General features: G+C 47.2%; 1 long non-coding RNA gene across 2 annotated transcripts; it reads right to left on the bottom strand.

Annotated features, from left to right (window-relative positions):
- Window positions 1-202: 202 nt before the first annotated feature.
- On the bottom strand, window positions 203-21,703 carry LOC131826415 (uncharacterized). Of its 2 annotated transcripts, none has more exons than XR_009351583.1 (3): window positions 21,334-21,703; window positions 20,748-20,953; window positions 203-885 (listed from the first exon to the last, which is right to left on the bottom strand). It is a non-coding gene; the product is annotated as an uncharacterized LOC131826415 (long non-coding RNA). The 2 variants fall into 2 exon arrangements; XR_009351584.1 differs by having other exon boundaries at window positions 203-439.
- Between the last annotated feature and the right edge of the window lie 1,552 nt (window positions 21,704-23,255).

The raw sequence follows: 23,255 nt of genomic DNA, 5'->3' as shown, positions 1-23,255 counted from the left end.
AGTCTTGCTTCAGGGTGCAGCGGAAATGCTCTCTGAATAGTTCCCATAAAATCACAATGGCAGTGTGAAACTGGCTATTTGGGTTCCATGAGCCCCAGGTGACAACAAGGACAGGTGGAGTCACAGCTTTGAATCACTCTCAGGTGATTGGCAGTTTTGCCCTCATTCGCTTTCACACCATTAGTGAAAAGGTCAACACAGAGAAAAGGCAAATAAGGTCTTAGTATTATTAAGGAAATAGCTTTGACCTTGAAGCCCTGTTGAAAAGGTCTGGGGGACATCTGGGCGTTCCTTAGACCATCCTTTGAGAATCATTGACCTCAAGCAATAATTGGCGGTGGAAATTCAGCGTCAGCTGGTGGAGAAGAATCATCATCACTCTGGATGTCAGGAGATTTGTATTTAGTTCCAGCCCTTCTCTGGTCCTCAGTTGTATCTTCTGTAAAAGGGGATAGTAATAGCTTCCTTACAGAATTGTTGTGAGAAGTCAGTCCCGGATGCTGTGAAAGCACACTGGTATGGGTAAAGATCTGGGGGAATAAAAAGGCTATTTTTTTCAGGGTCTGTGAGTATTCTTGAGGAAGGGAGAAGCCTAGGCCTGTGGTCCTAAGGCCAAGGTGACTGTCTTCTGTGTCCATGTCACTCAAGCTAGAAGGGGAAGGAGTTTGTACCCCACAGAGTCCCTTCCAGGGAGTAGAAAGGAACTTGAAGCCTCTTCCCTCTCCCATCGCTTTGCCTCCTGCCCCCGAATCTCACGTGGGCCCTCAGTTCTGGCCTACGTTTCTGTAGTCAGTTTACACTTCCACTTCCCGAGACGACCACAGCAGACAAACTATGGACAGTAGGGCTGAGCACAGGTTCTTAGACTTACACCCAGAGCACAATCTATGAAAGGAAAAAGTAATGAATTAGACCTCCTCAAAATTAAAGACTTTCGCTCTGCAAAAGGCTCTGTTAGGGTAAAAAGACAAGCTGCACACCAGGAAAATATGTTTTCAATTATTTGTCTGACAAAGGACTCGTGTCTAGAGTGTATAAAGAACTCCCAAATGTGGGCAACAAAAAAATACTAAAAATCTTTAAAAAATAGACAGTGAACAAAAGACAAAAATTTCACTGAAGAGGATGTAATGGATGGTAAATAAGAACATGAAAACCATTCAAACAACATAACCATTAGGAAAATGCAAATTAAAACCACAGCAAGCACGCGTAGGTGTGACATTGCATTTACTTTAGCACAAGGCTGCAGTCGGAGGGAAATGGGACAAGGGTACACAGGATTCCTATCTATTGTTTCCTACAACAGCATGTGAATCTACAAGTACCTTAAAAGATAAAGTAAGATTTAAAAATAGAGGATGTCACAGCCATGCTCCAAATCTCTAAGCATTTCCTATCACCCCTAGAACAAGTCTAAACTCCTGATCATGTGTCACAAATCCTACAGGCGCAGACCCTTGCCTCCAATTCCATCTCCTACCTCTCTCATCCTTACTCACTCTTTTCTTGGAACACTGGCTTCCTGGCAATCTCTTGAATATTCAAGCTGGTTCCTACCTCAGGACCTTCGCGGTGCAAGTCCCCCCCCCCCCCCCCCGCCTTCACTCAGATCTTTGTATGACTTTCCCTCATTACTTTGGTCTTGATCAAATGATCAGGTCTTAGGCTTTTCTGGAACATTCTATCCAAAAGAGTGTCCACACTGTCATTCCTGCCACACTCTCTGCACTCTGATGGTGTATTTTGTCAGTATTTGCTTATCTGCATATTGCCTATCTCCGTAGAAAAGGGGAGATGGATGAGAGGTTCAGTGTGGGTGATGTCCTTGTCTATTATGTTCACCAATGCACCCCCACCTGCATGGCACTTGGTAGGTGCTCAGTAAGTTTTGATGAATGAATGAATGAATGAATGAACAAATGTAAAAATGGCAAGTCGATGTGCAGAAATGTTTGCTTTACCACACATTACTCTGTACTAAGCCCTCCTTACATTTCTTGCAAAGCAAATTTGCTTAGGCATGGGAAACTAATTCCAGAAAAGGAGAGGACCTAGGTTGGAGTCCCACCTCGGACACTATTCTGTCCAGGTGAAGTTGAATAAATCTCATCAGCTTTTTGAGTCTTGATTTCTTCATCTGAAATTAGGATTGCGCTAAGGAGTCTAGGCATTATAAGATCTCAGTAACTCTGCCCCAAACCTGTTCCTCCTCCTGATCACCATCTCAGCACAGGAAACTACTTCCCCATTCATGTGCCTGAGCCAGGAAGCCCCTTGAATCTGTCCTTGGCCCTTCCTTCTTCCCTGCCCCCCACAAACCAGCAGTTGCCAAGTCTTAACTTGTCTACTTGTAAGTCTCTCCTCCACGTCTCTTCTACCTTTCCCTCTCTTTCAGCTACTCATCATCTCTTGGCCAAACCATTGCAATATCCTCCTGAACGGGTCTTTCCCATTCATCATCCATACCACTGGTGGAAGAATTTTTCTGCGATGAAATCTGATTATATCAGCGCCTTACCCCAAACCTCAGATTGCTCCCCAGTGCTTTCCAGATAAAGAGCAAATTCCTTACCTTGGCACCGCGCTGGCCCCTGCTTATCTCTTAATCCCATCGCTCGTCCCTCCCCAGCACTTCCTGTCAACTCCAGCCATATGCTGAAATAAGCCATTCTCAGTCACCTCTGACTGACTTTGATGCTTGTCCCCTCTGTAGGCATGCCCATCTCTGCTGCTGGACCCCTGCAAGATTGTCAGGGTTCACTTAGCCTCAGCTGGGGGCCTCCCTGACTTGCCGGTCTGTTTGATGCCCCCGCCCTGTTCTTACAGGATAATAATTCATCCTCATGCCTAACCCTATCACAGCGCTGGGCACACAGGAGGCGCCTAATACAAGTTTAGCCAATGAATTACTTATGTGAGACATGAATGAGAATGTTAAACCTGCAAATCCTTGTCTAAGCTGTAATGAGCTGTTTGGGTTTTTTTTTTTTCTTTTCTCTAGCATTAATTTAAGGTAGTTATTTGTAACCTTCAGGAGATCGTCCGGATTTGACCCCGCCCAGGGCAAAGAAATGGACAAGATGACCTCTGACTTCTCCTCCAACTTCATCCAGTTCCGTGTGTGATCTTGGCCCAACAATGAAATCTGGATTCAAAGAGATGTGGGTTTGAATCCCAGCTCTGCTGGCTAGCAGCGGAATGACCTTGAGCCTTAAGCTCCATGAGGAAAATCATGAGATGTCTACAAAGGGTTGTCATGAAGATTTGACAAAACCATGCAGGAAAAGCCCATAGAAGGGTGTTTTGCACTTTCGTGTCCACTTAAGTTTTAGTATACCTCCATCTAGTGGTCTTGGCCTAAGAAAAGGAAAAAAAAAAATGACGAGGGGCAAGAGGCCCGGGGGAGTTAGGATGGATGAGGAGGAGCAGACGGTCTGAGGTTGGCAGGAAAAACCCCAGCTCCTTCAGTGCTGAGCGAATGAAGTGGCCATAGAGAGGCAGAACAGGAAGTGGGGAGGAAGGAGCCTGCAGGAGAGGACATCACTGTTTAGTGACAACCAGAGCAGCTAAGGTTTAGGGGACTGGGAAGATCTTCCCAGCCAGTGGGTGGATTTACAGCCTCGGAGGTATTTTCCAGAGTCAGAGAAAGAGGTGGCCTCGGCCCCCCGCCAGCCTGTGGTAATCCTGTCTGCAGACTATCTCCGGCCCTCCTCCTCCCAGTGTGTTCCAAGTCCAGGCAGAGCGCCCACGTGAGGACTAACTAGGAGATCCAAAATGGTCCACCTGAGGTACCACTCTGGGCCAGGCAAAGACCAGAGTTGTGTGACCTTGACTGGGTCATCGGACTCTTCTGGCCTTCAATTTTCTCATCTGTAAAATGGGGATAAACTACCTACTTCAAAATCTTTGGAGGACAAAGATGAAAAATGGACATCAAGATGAAAAATGCTTCGTACAGAAGAGACCATCTAAGTCACATCCCTTCCTTTTATCCGACCTACTGGGTTTTCTTTTTTTTTTCTTAGCACATACGACCTCATATTCTATAGAGTGTACTCGTTTATTTTGTGTCTCCCACACTATGGCATAGACCCCACAAGAAAAGGAACTTTGCCTAGCGTCTTGCTTGCTACTGGAATCTTAACACCTGGCAGGATTTACTAGTACAGAGTCAATGAAGGAATGGATTCTGCTCCTTTAATTCTTCCACTAGAATGTAAACCTCGTGAGAAGAGCTCATCAGTTATCTAGTGCTGCATAACAAATCATCTCCAAACTTAGTGTTTTTTAGCAACCGGGATCCTGGCATCTGTGGATCAGGAGTTTGAGAGCGGCTCAGGAGCGCAGCTCTGGCTCAGGGTTCTCCCACGCGCCAATGGGGCTGTCATCGTTTGAAGGCTCGACAGAGCCCAGGGGATCCAAGGTGGTTCACTCGCATGGCTGACGGGGGCTGCCCAGCTGGCTCCTCTCTTGGACATTTGCTAGGGCTGCACCGTCTTCCTGTTAGGGCAGCTGGTCCCCCCTAGAGTCAGCACACCAAGAGACCAGGGAGGGAGCTGAAAACGCTTTTATGATCCAATCTTGGGCCACAGAGCCTGAAAGTCGCAGAGCCTCCTGCCACAATCTGTGGGCCACACAGTCCAATCTCCATTCAGGTGGGAGGAAACCCAAGGGCATGAATATTGGAGAGGAGGACATTGGGGGCCATCTTGGAGGTTGGCGACCGCAAGGACAGTTTATTTGGTCCTGGCACGTGATCGGCACTCAAAGAGCATTTGTTGAATGTGTGAGTGGATGCGCATGTTCCACGCGTTCCTGGGCTAGGCATGGAAAGGAAGTCAGGCCTCATTCGAGTGGAAGGGTGGACACATAAAGGGACATAATAATTCTGCATCTCTTAGCAGAAGATGGTCTAAAAATTCCAGGGAGACTTGTTCAGTGTCCCGGAGATCAGACAAGTGGGTGGCATGTGGGCTGGGTTCTGAAGCAGGAGGAATGAAAGGAAAGGGAGTGCCAAGGAAGGGGGAACAGCATATGCAAAAGTCCAGTGAAAGCTAGGGAGAGAGGGTGAAAAGAAAAAGAGTGAAAAGAGAAAGATGTGTCGTCAGAGTCGTGTTTATTTCCTTTTTATATACATGAGACTTCTATTAATGCCTTTGCCTGTAGTAACAGTACATAATGTTAGTGATGTACTTCAAATAATATATTAGTAATAACATACGCTACTACAGATAGGAAGTGATATATAGTAGTAGTAGTAAAATAATAAGAAAGAGCGTAGCAATGAGATGACGAGGGAAGAACGGAAAGCACCTTGAGAGGCTGTGTGGTCAAGGTCATGACGGTCCATGACCTCCCAGCGATGCCTATTCGACATGTGTTCAGCTCCCCACCAAGGTCAGGCTCCAAGCCCCGCGCTGAGAATATGAGGATGAGAGCAGCTAAGGTTTCGAGGGACGAGGGCAAAGGCACGAATGCGAATCATAGTGATGAGAACTAGAGTCATACAGGTTCCTGGAGGCGCAAGGCAAGGGCTCAGAGGGCCAAAGCAGGCACCGCTGTGGCCCTTTGGAGGAAGAACAGAAGCCTAAGAATATCTAAGAGACCAACTTAATCCCCGGTCAACAAAGATACAGGCCTTTGTAGAAACCGACTCAGGGTTTTTTGAACACTCTTCCTGCATGCCTCCAAGAGCCAGCCAGAGGCGCGGTCCTGCCCCGCTTGCCCGCAAGGGAGAGATGCCTTCCCCTGGAGGATGGTTTGTGGCAGGGTGGTTTTGTGGGGGGGCGGGTTCTAGATACCCCTGCAGCCTGGTGGGCTCCCTCCGCCACATCAGGTCTCAGCCCGGGGACTGGAGAAGCACGGGAAGGAAAACAGGGACAGCAGGCTGCCCCACTCCCCAAACCCCGGCTCCCCACAGCTTGGGCTTAAATTATGACTCGATATTAGTTCTCCATGGAGCTGCCTCCACATCCTCAATCCTGAGGAAATGAAAGCACTTCTTCCAGATTCTCCCCTGCCAAGTGTGCCGCACTGAGGAGCAAGGAATTTGCTCCCTTGTAAAATGAAGGATGTTGAAGACAGACTTGCCCAGGCCGTGGGCTAAGGGGTGAGGCAAGACTTCTGAGAACCAAACATGGTGTGAGGAAAGGTCTTTAGAGGTGGCCTGGGCAGTCTCCCATAGGAGTGGGACAGGAGAAGCCTAGGAAGGGACCGGCGGAATGGGCCCCCATCCCACAGGAAAGGGACTGCTCAGAGCCACAGGACACCAGAGGAGAGCCACACCAGAGCCTGGGCCAAGAATCTCCACCTGGTAGTTTCCACTGCATCACGGACAGACTTCAGCTTCACAAGACCCCTCTGGGAATTTGAGAAGTTTAGAACCCAAAGGACGCTGGCCAGCTCTTCCCACCTTGCCTGAGCTCTCTGTTGTCCCAGGGAAGCCATTCTCCAGGTTGTGAGGGGACCCCTGCTCCCTGAACCATGCAGCCCAACCCCAGGACAACTGGCTGGCCACCGGTGCACTCTGCTTTACACTAAGAGACATTAACTTCACACCCAGTCATTATCGCCCACACCACTGAGACAGTGAGAAACACCCTCTCCAGGCAGCTTGGAATAATGAGACCACAGAGCACCGGTAGTAAATACCCATAAAGCACAAGCACATGGAGATTTGGCCCCTGCTCTCACAGCTGGTGACAAAATCATAACTTATAGCCTGGTGACAGCCAAGCCCAGAGAGTGAGAGGTCCATTCTCTAAGTGTGGGACACACTCTGGAAAGGTTCCATGAAGGAGGCATCCTTTAAGCTGAATTTTGGGAGATGGGTCTGCCTCACAGACCGAATGGGGAGGGCATTTTGGGGGAGCAGGAGGAGGCATGGGTCTCCGAGCAGTTGTGGGAAGCTCCACAAGGCTGAAGACCCAGGGCTTGGGGGGAAGTGTGGTGAGTGATAAATCCAGTCAGAGAGGCTAAGCCCAGGTCACAAAGGACCCTATGACCAAGCTGAAAGTGTGCATTTTGCCCTGACGGTCAATATTTGGGGAGTCACTGAAGGATTCTAAACCAGAGAGTAACATTGAAACAGAGACTTTTCCTTTGAATGGCTGTGACCCCAGAAAAGATACTTAACCTCTCTGTGTCCCAGTTTCCGTATCTGTGAAATGGGGATAATGAATACCTTTTTCATCCAGTTTTTCAGGTTTTTAAAGAGATTATGCATGTGAAGAACTCAGCACAGTGAGGCACATATAGTAAAGGTTCCACAAGTCATAAACTCACTAGTGGTACATTTTAGAAAATCACTCTACCTAGTTTCTAGGTAGAGAATAACGTAGAATGGAACCGAAGTGGACCAGGAGGGCCACAGAGGAGACAATTGCCATGGTATAGGTGTGAAGTGATCATGGCCTGAGCTAACATGGAGGCCTTGGGGAGGGACAGCGCAGGCTGAAATGGGAGATGTTGAGAACAGAGAACCTTCTGGAATGAGTGGCTCTTGGCAAGTGGGGTGGGGGTGGAGAATGAGGAATGTGGATTTGCCTGTTAATCACTGAGATAGAAAATCCAGCTTGGGGGAATGAACATGGGAATAATTCAGTGGTTATTGACATGTTGAGTTTGATAATGTTGTCTACCCAGGAGAAAGCTGCCCAGCTTGGCTGGAGAAAGGTCATCTGGGGAGTAGAACTGAGGGTCAGCAGCACAGACTGGTCACTGAAGCCATCAGAGAAGACAAGATGGCTCCGGAGCTGAGTATAGCCTCGGAGAGAACGTTTGAGGGGGTGGGCTGAGACCTGCCCTCACCCCCCAACTACAGCAGGAAATAAAAGAGACCTGTGGAGTTCTTGGCTGGTCTGTCATTAAGAATGTTGGTTTTCTGTAAATTGAACTTTATTTTCCATGTCCTAGAAGAGGCTAGAAATAAAAGCGAAGAGTAAACTCTTGACATGATCTATTTTCTAAATATAGATCTTCACATCCTGGGTAACAGACCCCTTTCAGTTTTGAAATTTGAAACAGGGCAGGTGCCCATCCCACGGTTTTCGCCCCATGCCCTCCACGGTCAAGTCACCAGAGGAATTTCCCACATGGCTAAGCCAGAGCCTGTGGTCTTTCTAGACCAGACTCAAATGCCACCACCTCTACCCACTCTTCCTCTCCCATCCAAGGCAACCACCATGGAAATAGTTTTGAATTATGTTCCACAGCAAAAGCAATGAGACTTGTTTTTTTTGGCAAAACAGATCTTTCGATCTGCCTACACATTGGAATTACCTACAGAGTCCAAAAAAAAAAAAAAAAAAGCCCCACCTGAGCCCTTCCTTGAAGCTCTCAGAATCCCTGGGCAAACTTGACATGAGGCCCAGGATCAAGAACCTCAGGAACAGTTTCCTCATCTGAGCAGCCTGGTCACTGGTCACTGGGAGGATGACAGAGACACAGACCTGAGCTGGAGAAAGTCAGCCCCCAGCTGCACCCCAACTGTCCCTGAGCCCTGGGCAGGTGCTTCTCTGGCCCCGGACCTCATGACCGTAGCTCAGCTCTAGCTTGGTTTGCCAGGCCTGCGGGAGCTGGGTAGGGTTCGCTCTCCACAACTTTTCTAGACTGCTGATGCCCAAGTTTTGTGGAAAGGGCTATGAGCTCAAGTTTCAGCTCCTTCTTATCCGCAGTCATCCCTCTCTGATTAAAAAAAAAACACCAAACTTCCCAGGAATATTCTTTCTGGTTAGAGAGGTGCCCCTTGGTGATTTCCATTGGACGAACTCTCGGAAAAACATCTCATTATTTTCTTCTACCTCGAATGACCGCTGTCCTGTCCCATTCTCATCACTATTGACATCGGGGGCCACATCATTCTTTGCTGCAGGATGCTGTCCTGTGCATTGTAGGGCATTAACAGTTCCTCCGGCCTCGACTCACTAGAGCCTGGATCCCTACATGACCCACCCCCACTCCAGTCGTGGCAACTGAAAATGCCTCCTGGGGGCCCACATCACCCTAGCTTGAGTACGAGTTCTCGGGGGAACAGCTTGTTGAGGGCAGGGTTCATGGATGGGTCAGCTCTTTCTCTTCTGTCACAGCTTGCCACTGGTGCCTGACACTTGCCTGACACTTGCCACGAGGAAGGTGCTTCCTCGGTGACCGTGAGGGAGCCCCTCTCGGCGCGGTGGCTCACGTGGACAGATGTAGCAGGCGGAGGGCTTTGTGAGACGGTGATGTAGGATGTTTCCCCCCATTGTCCCCCTTCCCTGATCCGACTCTCCCACTCCCAGGTATGTGGCAGGCCCTGCACATCTTTTTCTTCCTGTGCTCAGACTTTTATTTCCAAAACCCATTGAGGTGAACAGGGTATGAGAACCAAAAATTTTCCTCTGGATTAAGAAGAGATTTCCAGGGACTTGGGCAAGAGGTAAGAGAGTAAAGTCAGCAAGTCCCAGGAATCTTCCGAGCCTGTGGACGGAAATGATACACCAGAAGCCTTGGTCCTGGGCAGGGACCCATGGGCTCACCGGCTCACCCAAAACCTCGAGTCCCAGGTATGGTACAGAAGTGGCAGAGACCTCCTGGTCAGAGACCATAGGCACCTTAGTAGATGGAGGTTGATGACCAGCAGGACCCTCCAGAAATCAGGAGATCATGTCAGATGTCAGATCCCTGTTACAAACTCCGGAGGACTCAGGGAAGAGAAACCAAGAAGCACTGAGGCAGTATGAAGCTGGAGACGAAATCAAGTTCATTTATTGAAAATGGAGAGTTGCCATAATTTCTGGTGCGTCTGACTTTCTGGCCTGGGATCTGAACCATGGTAAGTTCAAAGCCCCACAGTAATCCTAGCTATAATTTACTGAGTGCTTATTATGTATAAGACACTCTTCTTTCAGCTTATGGTGAATTATCTGCCAATTGTCCCCAATATTCCTCCTCTTAGTAAGTTCCCCAGTAATTGCCAAGTTAAGAGATAAGGACTCACAGACAGTTTCCAGCCGGATGACTGGCCCGCCATCTAAGGGGGAGGGGCAGCAGAGGAATAGCAGGAAACACTGAACACCGTGTCAGGCGCCGTACCCTGAACCTTATAAGCACTAATGGATTTATTTCTCACCAACAGCCTAATGGGGTTGGTTTTGTCCCCATGAGCATTTGTAGAGAAACAAGTGGAGAAACAGACTCAATGAATTATCCAAGTCTTTCAGCTCACAGTTGGCAGACTTGGAATTTGAACTTGGGAGAGAGCCTGCCTGCAAAGGTTGTGTATCTAACCAGGAAGTCATCCTTCTGAGACTCAAGGACCCAAGCTCTTAGCCATACTCTGCTGTTTGGGCACCTAATATTCATAAAAGACCAAGTAGTAAAATGGGAAATTTGTAGGAACCAAAGCATGGTTAGAACTAAAATGGCTTGTTCGTGTTACAAAAAGAAGAATCAGGCAAAGCCAACTGTGAGTTGTTGGCCTACCTCTGGAATGCATAACACTGAGCTGAAGACCAAGTCACCCATCCAAGAAGTTATTGTCTTTCCTCATCTCTAAAGCAGGGCCACCAGTGCTGATCTGAGGACTGATGACTGAGGAGATCATCTCCTTGTAATGGATCTGCCAGGGACACTAGCCAAGTGGAGAGTGCAGGCAGAAGAAGACAGGGAAGGGGGGAAAGAAATCATTATCACAGAGAAACAATGGAAGGAATTGGCAATGCTTGACTTGGAGAAGTCTGAGGGGAATACAGGTGTTTTCAACAACCCCAAGGAGCCAGGATCAAACCGAAGGGGAGCCAGCATCTTGGGAGGCTTTGTGGTGTGTTTCCAGCTACCCAGAGTGCTCTGGGCTCGTGTTTTCTCAGTTGCTGTCCCAGAGCAGGCTCCCTAAAGACAGCAAGTGGCCTTCATTTAGACCCTGATTTGAACAAATGATAAAGACAGTTGTTGGGGGGTTGTTTTTGTTTTAGATGACAAGAGAAATCTACATTTGGGCTCGATGTTGGGTGATATTAACAAATTCATATTATCTTCAATAGGTAGGTGTGATAGTGACATTGTAATTATGCAAGAAAATGATCTACCCAAGTCCCCGCCCCTTACTTTTCTAAAAAGTTGGATGTAAGGGTGAAATGGCATATTGTATGCGGTTGGTGTTACAACTTCAGCACAAATAAGTTGCATTTAGTAAAGCAGGTCTGGTAAAACCAGGCTTTGACCGTATAGTTTATTGTACTCTCTAGTTCTGTTTCTGTTTGGAAGTTTTTATCATGAAAAGTAACAAACTTATCCATATGCAATTTTTACCCATAGATATTTCGACAATGAAGGAACAGAGGTGAGGTGGCTAACCTTGACCCTGAGACCTCCTGTAACTGACCTCCATACCTCCTGTAAGAGAATCCGTTAGCTGGTGCACATGGACAGGGGGGTTCCAGACAAGCTCCCTCTCGTGCTCTTTCTACACTTGTGTCAGCATCTCCTGAGGCGTCTTTGTGAACATATCCCAGGCACATCAGGCTACGTCTCAAAAGGGATGGACTGAAATCCTTGCTTGTGGGTATACCCAACAGTGCCGAGGGTGGTAACTTTTGTATAAGAAAGGGGGTAATAAATATAAGCCAATATGAACCTAAACCCATATAAATACATATTTATTTGTATTTCCCAAAAGAAACAATGGAAGGATAACCCCAAAGGAATGAAAATGGTTGTCATAGAGGAAGAGTGGGAGCAGGCTAGAGAAAAAGAACTAAAACTTCCTTGACAGTATTGGTATTTAATATTATGTTTTACATGATTTAAGAAAAATTAAGCAAGGGTGAAAAAAACTACCTGCCTATGTATTTTGACTTTGGAACAATATAAATGTTTTACATAGGTTTAATAAACATTAAATGAGTAAAAAGCAATTTTTAAAACCTGAAAACCACTGAAACAAACAAACCTAACCATAGTCCAGTGAGTGGCATCGTCATACAGAAAAAAAAAAAAGAAAGCAAAACTTTTCAAAAGACGTTAAGCTCAGTATTTTGATTGTATGTCCCGAAAGCAGGAGCCTTTAACCTGGAGCAGTGCCCCCCACCCCAGTGGACATTTGACAGTGTCTGGGGACATTTTGGGCTGTCACCAATGGAGGGTGGCTCCTGGCCTCTAAATGGGGGAAGAGACTACAACCCACAGTGTGTTCCCACAACAAAGATGCATCCAGCCCAAAACACAGTGTTGAGGTTGGGAAATCCTGCCCTAAAGCAGTAAATTGTAAAGGCAAAAAGAATAAAAAGTTAGCTCTTCAAGATCACAATCTCAAATATTCTACAAACAATAGTGACAACTCTCTAGCCATTTGAAATGTTTATCGGTACGTTGTAAGGTAAGGTAGATAAGTTATTCTGTGTTCATGTCACGAGAATTCAAGATTTGGGGCACTGGAGAAAAGAGACTCGAGAATAGAATCAGAGAAATTAAGTGAAAATTCTGCAATCTCAAAACATTCCCATGTCTGGTGCCTCGGGCATCCATGGGGCACTGGGGTCTCAGGGCATAGACTGACTGCTTACAGAGTGTGGCTGTCTTCCAAAGAGGCAGAAAGCAAAATCTCGGGCCAGTGAAGGGCTACACCCAAGCAGTCCTCAGGTCTACCTGGCGTCAAGGAGGTGGTAAAACCAACTGTACTTCTGAGTGGAGGCTTGGCAAGGTCACAGTGCAGAGGAGTATTCAGAATGGAGGTACTGGGTGGCAGCTTCCGACAGCACAGTCGGTCACAGGGAGGTGGTGGATGAGGACCAGAGCAGGGCCCAGATTCCCCACCAGGGGCTACAAACAGGGCTTCTGACTCTAGGAGGCTCAGGGAATGGCAAATTCCCAGCCTCCTTTCCCCCACATGAGCTTGCTAACACTTTGAGATTCATCAAGAGTTTTCCAGAACTCTCTGGGTTACTCCTGATTTCCAGACACAGCTGCCTGTCCCCCGAGGGCAGTGGGTTGACACCCAGTTTGGGGACCGAGAGAGGAAGCTCGCAGCTGCCTCTGCAATGAAGGGACCTGAGCTTAGAAAGCCCCATCCAGAGAACTGCCTGCTTCTCCTCCTGGTCTGGATCCTAACAAGGAGGCTGCTACAGAGGGAGAAGCGGCAAGACCAGGAAAACATCTCTCAAAACCACCCAGCACCTGCGCCTTCTGGCCCACATCTGCCTCTCACCATCCTTCTGGCCCTGGGAGATGGGCCAAGACACAGGAAGGCTGGGGTCAAGGGGGTACTTCAGGAACTTGGGGCAGATGGGCGCAGGAAGCACGGGAGGAGGGAGGGGCCCAATGTCAAAGGAACAAATGTTGTCCAAGGGCTTCTTCATTGTGACAGCTTCTCCATGTGGAGACCGGCAGCTTTGTGGGCACGGTGCTCATTCATGCTTGGAAAGCTCTAGGAAGGAGTACGTAGGAGAAGGGAAGAGCCCGTTAGAGAAAGTGGGATCGGGTGGGGGCGAAAGGGGGTCACTGTGGACATAAGTGGGGTACAGGCCACAACACTCCCTAGCTGGGCTGGTGTGGGAGTTGATGGCCTCTGCCCTCTCCTACCTCCTTCCAGAGATAAAGAATTTTACTGTAAACCTGTTTGTTTTCTACCAAGCTCAGTTCCTCTCCTCCAGCTGTGGGCCTAACTCCACGGCCAGGGGCTCTCAGCTGCCCCTTCAGGGCAAGGGCACCAGGATGAGACACACGTGGTCTGGGGGAGGGAGGCAAGGGGAAGAGGAGAAGAGGGAGAGGAGCTTTGTTTTCGCTCCCTCCAGCTGCGGGCAGGACCAGGGACAGGGCCCAGGCAGGAGCACAGCACACTCGAGCAACGTAGGTTGTCTACCATGAGTGTTGAGGAGGAGGAAACCATGCTTCTTCATCTCTGTGTGATTTCCATCCTGCTCCACTCTGTGCAAAGGAACAGAGAACTAGTGAGGGGCAGTTAGAGAGCTATGGCCTGGGTTTTAACAAATCTTATTGAATGAAACTAATTATCAGCGTGCCCTAGTAGTTCCACCATCTTTACCAAGACATCCAAGTTCTGAAGAGCATTGTTGCCCCTGCTTGTGGCTGAATGTCCCGGGTCTCTTTCATCTCTTCCCCTCCAAACACACTTTCCTCTTTGGTCTCATAGCACCTTCTTCACTTTAGGTGGAGGGTGGGGCGGGGTGGGGGGGGGTGCTGACTCTTTTGCCCTTTATGTGGTCCTAGCCAGGTCCCCCATCATGAAGCTCCACACTATGGTGGCCAAATGACTCAGGCTAACTGAAGAACTCCTTTTCCTGGGCATAATGACTAATTCAGGGTAGGCAGGCAACAGAAACTGGGCCAATCAAGAACTTCCCTAAGATTTTATGCATGGATACTAGAAGCAATCATGTGGTCCTCCCCTAAAATCAGGTCTCTGTAGGCTTAGGGGTGCTGGCAGAGCTGGCCTGAGTGACAATAAATCTGAAACCCAACACAGGGGACAGGTGGAGAGTCAGAGAACTGATGACATGACATGAGTCCCTTGTAGGGTAGGGTGAGTGGACTAAGGGGCTTTAGCAAAAAAAAAATAAGCCTCTGTCCCCAGGCTTTTCCCAAGCACCGCCATCCGGAGTTCTCTGCCACGTGTCAGAGCAAAGCCAGAACTAAGGGTGTTGCCTTCCTACCCAAGCTGTTTATTCAGGTGGACTCAGGACACTTAGATTAAGAGCATGGAGGTCAGTAAGTATAGTTTTTAGAGAAACCTAGGTCAAACGAGATCTCGGCTGTCCTTATTTGAGCAAATAGACTTGAAGCCTACTTGGGACTTCTTGGGGGAATTTTATTGCCCCTGAAACTACAAGGCTGACCTGCCAAAGCCCTTGACCCAGAGGCAGGTCTTGGTTCTTCCCCCACACCTACAGGAAGGGACTGCAATAGCATTGCAGCCCACCCCCCCAAGGGGTATAAACCTGGAATGCCATCTCAGGTGATCAAGGTGGGCCCTCCCAAGGGGACAAGTCAACAGCTACAGAGCATGTCAGCCAGGGGAGGTTCCCCTGGGGGGCAGGACCAGAATTGCCAGAGGAACCCCTCAAGTGACTCACTGACTGGTGGGGAAGAAAGTCTTTTCTGTTCCCACGCAGTGGGATTTGATCACTGCTATGGTGCAGTCACGTCCTCGGGTTTTCTTTGTATGCCTCCTCTGAATGGGACTTTTTATTATAGTTTTCCTGTTCCTACCTGGCATTGTCTATTGGTGTAGAGAAGTTGGGGGAGATCTCTTGTTTCTTCAAGTTGTGGTGCCAACAGAAATGACACTCACCCTGAATGCTTAGCACTCGGGAGCTCCTGGTTTTGTGCTCATCAAAGTCTTTGGGGTCTGGAGCTCATCTCCCTCGGAGAAGGTGTGACTGTGTCTAGGTGTGAGAAGACGAGGGACCATGAACACTTGGTGGCTGGAAGCATGGATAGCTTCAGGCACTGTTAGACAACACCCTACTGCTAGTTCTTCCCCTTCTTTTAGCTAAGAAGACACTCAGTGTTTGTCTGGACACCTGGCCAAGCTATTTCCAGCCTCCCTTGCTGCTAGTGTGGCCAAGGGCCTGAATGAAAATGAGCAGAAGTAATATAAACGACTCTGTGTCAAGCCCTTAAAAGGAAGGGACTTATCTCCCTTCTCCCTACCCTGCTGCTGGAATTCGGCTGTGCTGGACAACCACTTTGGACTATGCAGTCAAGGAATGGCTGATTCTGTGTCACAACTCCCAAACCTCCAAACTTTTGTTTTTGAGGCTTTTACGAATTCAGTGACTCTAAGAACGTATAGAAACCATATCCTATAAAAATTACTGATATCAGGGGCGCCTGGGTGGCTCAGTGGGTTAAGCCTCTGCCTTTGGCTTAGGTCATGATCCCAGGTTCCTGGGATGGAGCCCCACTTTGGGCTCTCTGCTCAGTGGGGAGCCTGCTTCCCCATCTCTCTCTCTGTCTGCCTCTCTGCCTACTTGTGATCTCTGTCAAATAAATCTTTAAAAAAAAAATTACTGATACTAGAAAGCCATAAAAGCAGCAACCTTGGAAAGCTTTGAATTAAGAGTAAAGATTAGAAGATAATAAAGAGACAAGTGCAAATTCACAGTATTAGTGGTTGTATTGTTGGTATTAGCAGCACATGAGTATACAACTTTTCAGGTGGGCAACACATTAGTGAGGGGAGACCTTCCCCATTCTGACTCTTGCTCTCCTTCAAGTAAAGTTCCTGATAGAATTAGCTAAGGATACAGAATGTCTTCAGAAGTCTGGGGCTATACAGGATAAGAATAGCTAAGCACATCCATAGTGGAGATCATGGACCCCAGAACTCCCAAGAGAAGCCAGCCCCTTTGGAAGTATTATTCTCAGGGTGGGGGACTGACAGACCCAAGCTCATTTCCAGTCCACCACAGCCTCTCTGTGTGAGTGTTTTGCTACAGGATTAAATATTGTCATTCAGGAAGAATTAATGCCAACAATTCACACACGTATTTGGCAGTAGGATCATAAACCACCTTCTAGGTTCTGAGCCGCACAGCATGAATAAGACTCCCTCCTCATACAAGAGAAGAAGAAAACATAGTATCTTCCCTCTGGCTTTCTAGTGTCTGAGAAAACGGTTTCCCCACAGAGTAATCACTTCTGTAATCAACGTGACATTTTGTGCATGTGTTGTCTGCTTCTCAAAGTGTTTCGAGCATGCAAAAGAATCTTACTTATTAGATTCATAGTTTTAATTATTTGTTTATGTAAGCTCTTGATTACAAATTTCTAACTGATGTTGAAATGTCCGGGGAAATTTAATGTTAAGTCTTTCTGCTTTAGTTGATTATGTGTAAATAGCAAATAAATATTTTTGAAATGCAATTGCTAAATATTAAAGGGAATGTTGTTTTAGAGATTAATGAGTTAGCACCTTCATTACATAAAAGACAGGTAGGTTCTCCTCTCCGTATTAACAGCCTCTCTGAAATTAGCACTGTGCCTAGCCAAGAACAGGTGTGATAGCTCATTAACTCCTTTGGGTCTCAGTTTCTTCATCTCTATAGACAGGGGGTTGGATTTAATCATTGGTAAGCCTTCATCTCTAAGATACTGGGTTATTATTAAAATTCAAGAACTGTTTTGTTCATGTTTATACCACATCTTTACCAAACTGGAACAATCAACCACACAGAGAAATGTAAGTCATCTCCCTCAAAAAGACATTGACCTCTAGCTTGCCTTTCTTTCTTTTATAACATCGCAGCTGCTTCTGTGTAAATAGACTGTCAGCATTTTGTCATGGCACATGTCTCATTGATAGGTTTGCTAGGCACACTTACAATCAAAAGTCAGCCCGTCTTGCAGATAATTACCAGCTTCTGCACTGAGATCTCAGCTGCTGTAGTAAACTTTCTGATTCTGTGCGCTAGTTTCCCACAGCAATAGGGAAAAACCCCCCAAAAAACAAAAGAAAAAACAAGAACACAAAAACAAAAAGCACAACTGCCTGCTTCTTAGTGGGCATCACACTTTAGCAAAGGCTCAGCATTTGAATAGTATTTCAGTGTTGACAATGTCCTTTTCTCACAATCACCCTTGTCTTACAGATAAAACTCAAACTCGGGAGAGCCTGAATGGGCTCCTCAAAATCACACAGCTAGAATGAGGCAGGGCAGGACTCAAACCTGGGTTCAAGCCCAGTGGCTTGTCCGGAAACATACCCCCAGTTTATAGCAACATTTCTGTATCGCGTAGGGTTGTCATGAAAGCAGATTTCCCTTTTGCTTGAACGTTTAAGCAGGTCTCCAATTTTATAGAAACAGTAACACTAATTCTAACGCCTTCTTCTCACTGTTAGTTCTGGCAAAGATTGCCTCTAAAGGCTGAACAGACAAAGAAAAAAAAAAAAAAACCTGTGGGCTTAATTAAAATGTATCAATTAATAAAGAGAATTAAGGAGCTCCAAAACATAGGTGCCCTTCCGCCTGCTGTCTATGCCTGGTGCCTTTCTCTGTGAGGGCCCTATGGAGGAGTGTAAATTTTTCCCTCCCAACTGTTAACTGCCAAGTGCTAACTGTTAACGGCCCAAGGTTGGCTCACTGATGTCATGCCAGGCCATGTGACTCGCTCTGGCCAATGAAATGTGAGTGCAAGTGACACGCGCCGTGAGCCAATGAAGAACTACTGTATATTTCCACTCCACATATTCTAGATCGCAGCTGCTCCCACTAGCTTGGTCCCATAATGAAAAGGATGTGGAGCAGAATTTCAGCCAAACCATGAAGATCAAGTAATGTGAGGGAGAAATAAAATTTGACTGTTGTAAGCCACTGCAGTTTGGGGCGTCATTTGTTCCTGGAGCCTGATTATCCCAAATCTGACAGACTCGAGCAATGATGCCATTGTATTGGAAAGATCTGTCAACACCGAGAGACGAGAGATGGGAGGCTCCTCGAGCCGGTACTTCCCATCCCAGAACCTAATAGAGAGCCCAGCATACAGGAGGTCACGAGGGAATCTTTGATGACTGGCTGGATGAGAGGAGGGATGGACAACGAGGAGGATAGGAGAATGATCAAAAGGGAGCACAGAGTCCTCAGGACAGAATCCAGCTCTTTTAAAGCTCCTGTGGATATCCACCTATCCTCTGACTTCATCAGTCCTACTGCTCTGCACATAATCATGTAGAATGGTGCTGATTACCTCGGGCCTTAATATCCCACCTCCATTCATCCAAGTCTACAGTCCCTAAAACATCTTCTCTCAGTCTTGCTGTGTGTGTCTCCATCAGTCAGGCACTTCTGTTGACTTACCAGGAAAACCCAATAGGAAACTGACATAACAGCTGTCTACCTTATCTCTGACCCCTTAGATACGGCTGCCGCTCCAAGCTGCCATGCCTCTTTGTGCTACAAAAGCAATTTCTGGCAACAGCTCTCGGCCCAAGTGTTCACTGGGAAGACACTGCGATGTTGTTGTTTTCTTTCATTCCCTGCTGTTTTCTGCATAGCTCTGGGCAGCAAAAAAGCATAGTAATTTGAGTACAGTCTGTACAGAGTCAGAAACTCCTTGATCAAATCTTTTTTTTTTTTTTTAAAGATTTTATTTATTTATTTGACAGAGATAACAAGTAGGCAGAGAGGAGGAACAGGCTCCCTGATGAGCAGAGAGCCCAACGCAGGGCTTGATCCCAGGACCCTGGGATCATGACCTGAGCCAAAGGCAGAGGCCTTAACCCACTGAGCCACCCAGGCACCCCTCCTTGATCAAATCTTAATGCTGTGTGGAAGTCTGGAACTAGAATGGCCCTGCAGGATTGTCCTGAGTTCAGCAGAGACAAACCAGCCTTCATCTCCGCACAACAAGCTGTCATTGGATGCAGGCTAGAGCAGAGCAGTCCGTGTCTTGAACCTGCTTTTCCCTGTCCTAGGCCCTGGTTACACCTGCGGCCTCTCTAGAGCAACTGGTTTGCTGTGACTCTGAGCTCAGAAAACTGACTGGACCAACTTTGCCAAGCCGGTTGCAAGTTGCAAAATGCAATACCACCATTTTGTTACACGGAAAGAAATTTCGAGTACCTAGGTGCTCAGTTAATCAAAGTCTCTAACCAAACTCGAGGAAACCCTAGGTAAGTATCATCACCTTCTAGTTTACAGATGAGAAAACTGCAACTCAAAACAAAACAAAAAAAAACGATGTGACTTGGCAGCATCACAGAGCTAGCAAGCCAGGTTTCGAATGCTACATGGGATTCCACCTTGTGAGGTGGCTCAGGAACAGAAAGAGATGAGAGATGAGAAGCCGTGGCTGCTTTCGGCACAAGGGTCCCAGCCCAGGCTCATGGCTGGAAGCAGAAGTCAACGTATCTGTGCAGGCCGCCTTCTGGCCAGCAACACTTCTCTATCTTCGTGCCATGACCTAGTTTCACTCACCTGGTAGATCTATGGCCTATTTCTTTCTTAAGAATTGTTTCATAACTCTTGCAAGTAACTGGGACATGCTGAGCACAGCATCCATGAGCTTGGAGACGGGAAAAAACAAAACAAAACAACAACCCAACAACATTCCTTCAAATGTGTGGGGCAATGTTTGCCATCCAGTAGAAAGACCGGAAGGGAAATTAAGAAGAGTCTTGAGGGGCACCTGGATGGCTCAGTGGGTTAGGACCTCTGCCTTCAGTTCAGGTCGTGATCCCAGGGTCCTGGGATCAAGCCCTGCATCGGGCTCTCTGCTCAGCGCGGAGCCTGCTTCCTCCTCTCTCTCTGCCTGCCTCTCTGGCTACTTGTGATCTCTGTCAAATAAATAAATAAAATCTTAAAAAAAAAAAAAAAAGAGTCTTGAACCACCCTTTCCCATATGTTCAGGTTGGTTTCTTTTTTATAGCAGCTGCCCTAACTCACAGGCGATGGGGCTCTGGATTGCTGGACCATCTTTTCAGTGGGACCCTCTGCACATGGAAAGTTCAAAACTTACTAGGATTAAGTCCTTCTTGAGTCTGCTGTGAGTATTGCATCATAAGTACCCAAGCTGGTTCCCTAGTGCCAATAAAATCCACTGTCCACGTAGGGTCCCAGAGCTAAAATCCAGGAAAGAGTGAGTTAAATGTTGGGAAGGGATGTAGATGTGTTATTTAGGCAACGCAGTTCACTACTTTTGGGAAGGTGGAGCCATAAAATGCTTGTGATAAAGGGGCTGCCTGTATAACCAAATGGACAGAATCACAGGTGAAAGCTTTCTTTCTCTCTCCCCTTTGTGCCAAGCCAAACCTGCTGGTACTGGTGTTTCCTCCTCCTCCTCCTCCTCCTCTTCCTTCTTCTTCTTTTTCTTCTTCTTTTTTCTCTTTTTGCAACAGGACTTGGACACTTGGCTGGTTTTCATCTCCTTTCCCACAGGCCTCCTACTTTACTCCTTGGGATTCCTTGTCATCAACTCCACCCAATGGCCCCATTCTCCAGAAACAAAACCACAAGGCCTAAGTATTTTGCAGAACATGGGATTACAAACAGAGCAAATATAGGGAAGTTAAACATCCTACAGATTTCTTACAGATCCGGTCCTTTGTCTTCAGCTCCCGGCTCCCTCTCAAATGCCGACCAGAAGTCCCACTAGGGACTACAGGACTCAACCCTGAAGGGGCGGCTCGCCCACTGTTCACTCTTCTGACCTGACTTCCACCCTAGAAAATCTTCCCAACATACAAATCATGAGACTGAGGCGCTGCCTACTGTGCTACGGAGGCACCTTTAACATAAAATCAGAACGTACCCGGCCTACACCTGCCCCCCATTTCCCCTTCCTGCAAAACCCTCTCTTGTCATCCCATTGTGATTAGAGTCCCTCGGGGCTCCTTACCTGGAACTCTGGGTCCTCCGTGATCTGGACTCCGCTTCTCCAGCCTCGTCTTTATCACTTTCCTGTTCATCCTGTGCTCCAGCTCCGTCTAGTCCTCTTGCTGTGCTTTGAACAGCTCCAAGTCTCTCCACCTCAGGAGCTTTGCACTGGCTACTCCTTCTCCTGAGAACTGTAAAGCTGGCTCCTTCTCATCTTGTGATCTCAGCTGAAGGTCACCTCCTCAGAGAGGCCTCCCTGGATCACTTTCTCTGCAGGGGGACGCCCTCATCCCAGCCATTCCATTCTTTACCACATCTCCCTCTTTTGTTTTCTTCAAAACCCTTAACCACTCTCAGGAACGATCTTGCTTATTCATGTGTTTGTCTCTTGATTGTCTGCCACCATCCATCGCTAAGCAGGAAACTCCATATGAGGGCAAAGACCAGGTCTGTCCCACTCCCTGTTGTCTCTCCAGAAGCAAACAGAGCATGTGGGGGCCCGCAAATATTTGTAAAACAAATATTTGGAACACATTGTGGAACATATTGTGTTATTTCACCTGCCACCAGTTTGTTAACTGGACTCACCATTTCGTGTCAATTGCCTGTTATCCCAAGAAGCCATTGTTGACTCTGACCTTCCTATCACACTCTGGGTTACCAGAACTGCCATCATTTGTTTTTTAAGCCACCCACGTTAAAAGGCCATGTGCCAGGTGCTGTGTTAGGCAGTAATTTCACCAAGTCAAAGGAGACATGGTTCCTGACTTCAAAAAGCTTCTGATCTAATGGAAAGGCAGGAAGTAAGGGTGATCCCTCAAGGATGCTCTGGTAGAAGAAAGAAAAATAGACAAGAGGAGCATCTCAAGCAGACTAGAGGGCTCTGGCCAGGCTTCTAAGAAATGACTCTTGAGCTAAGTTTAAGTAAGAGCTAGAAAGAGAAAAGCAATATATTTTGGGGTGAGGGAGTCCCACAGGCTAGGAAAGTATGGTGTGGACACCATGGGGAAATAGACTGACCTAAGCAGGCAGTGGGTTCTAGGGAAGGTATGCTGGGCAAGGAGTTTGGGGGACTGGTTTCTGCATAGTCTGTTCCTAATCAACTGTGTGATCTTGAGTGGATTACCTCCTTTCTGAGTTTCAGATTCTCACTCTGGCTGGCATTTAGTGAAACCTGAACTTGTCTTAACATTTCATACCTTCTATTTAGTCTGTAAAGTATTCAGTCTCTCTGCTCACTGTCCCTTCACACCAGTTTACTGGGGGCTCTTTTTATGCCCCGCAGAGCACTGAGTGTTCTAAAACATAAAGTTAATGGAAAATATAGTCTTTGCTCTGGTTGCAGTTATAGTTGGGAGAGGGGGAAAAAACAAGCCATAATAAAATTAGGAAAACTGGGCGCCTGGGTGGCTCAGTGGGTTAAGCCGCTGCCTTCAGCTCAGGTCATGATCTCAGGGTCCTGGGATCGAGTCCCGCATCGGGCTCTCTGCTCAGCAGGGAGTCTGCTTCCTCCTCTCTCTCTCTCTCTGCCTGCCTCTCTGTCTACTTGTAATCTCTGTCTGTCAAATAAATAAATAAAATCTTTTAAAAAATAAAATAAAATAAAATTAGGAAAACAAAGCAATTGAACACATCTTACATCTTTGCTAATTGTTTCACATGTACTGTCTTGTTGTCCCATGTACATGCCAACGACATCAGGGCCAGAGACCCTGGGTCCTCATTCAATTTAATCCAGCCTCCCACTTTCTAGCTGTGAAACAGAGGCCTACTTCTTCTACTTCTCTGAGCTCCCATTCCATTGTCCGTAGAACGAGGAAAGTGCCAAATTTATAGGGTTGTTTTGAAGAGCAAATGAGCCGGAACGGGGGGGCACTTAACAGAGGGCTTGACACATGGTATCCCCCCAATGAAAATCTGTACTTTTGGATATTGGCATGCGTA

This window comes from Mustela lutreola, chromosome 3 (genome assembly GCF_030435805.1).
Source record: "Mustela lutreola isolate mMusLut2 chromosome 3, mMusLut2.pri, whole genome shotgun sequence".
Classification (NCBI taxonomy): Eukaryota; Metazoa; Chordata; class Mammalia; order Carnivora; family Mustelidae; genus Mustela; species Mustela lutreola.
The sequence above is the reverse complement of the archived record's forward strand: the minus strand, read 5'-3'. Positions and strand labels throughout refer to the sequence as shown.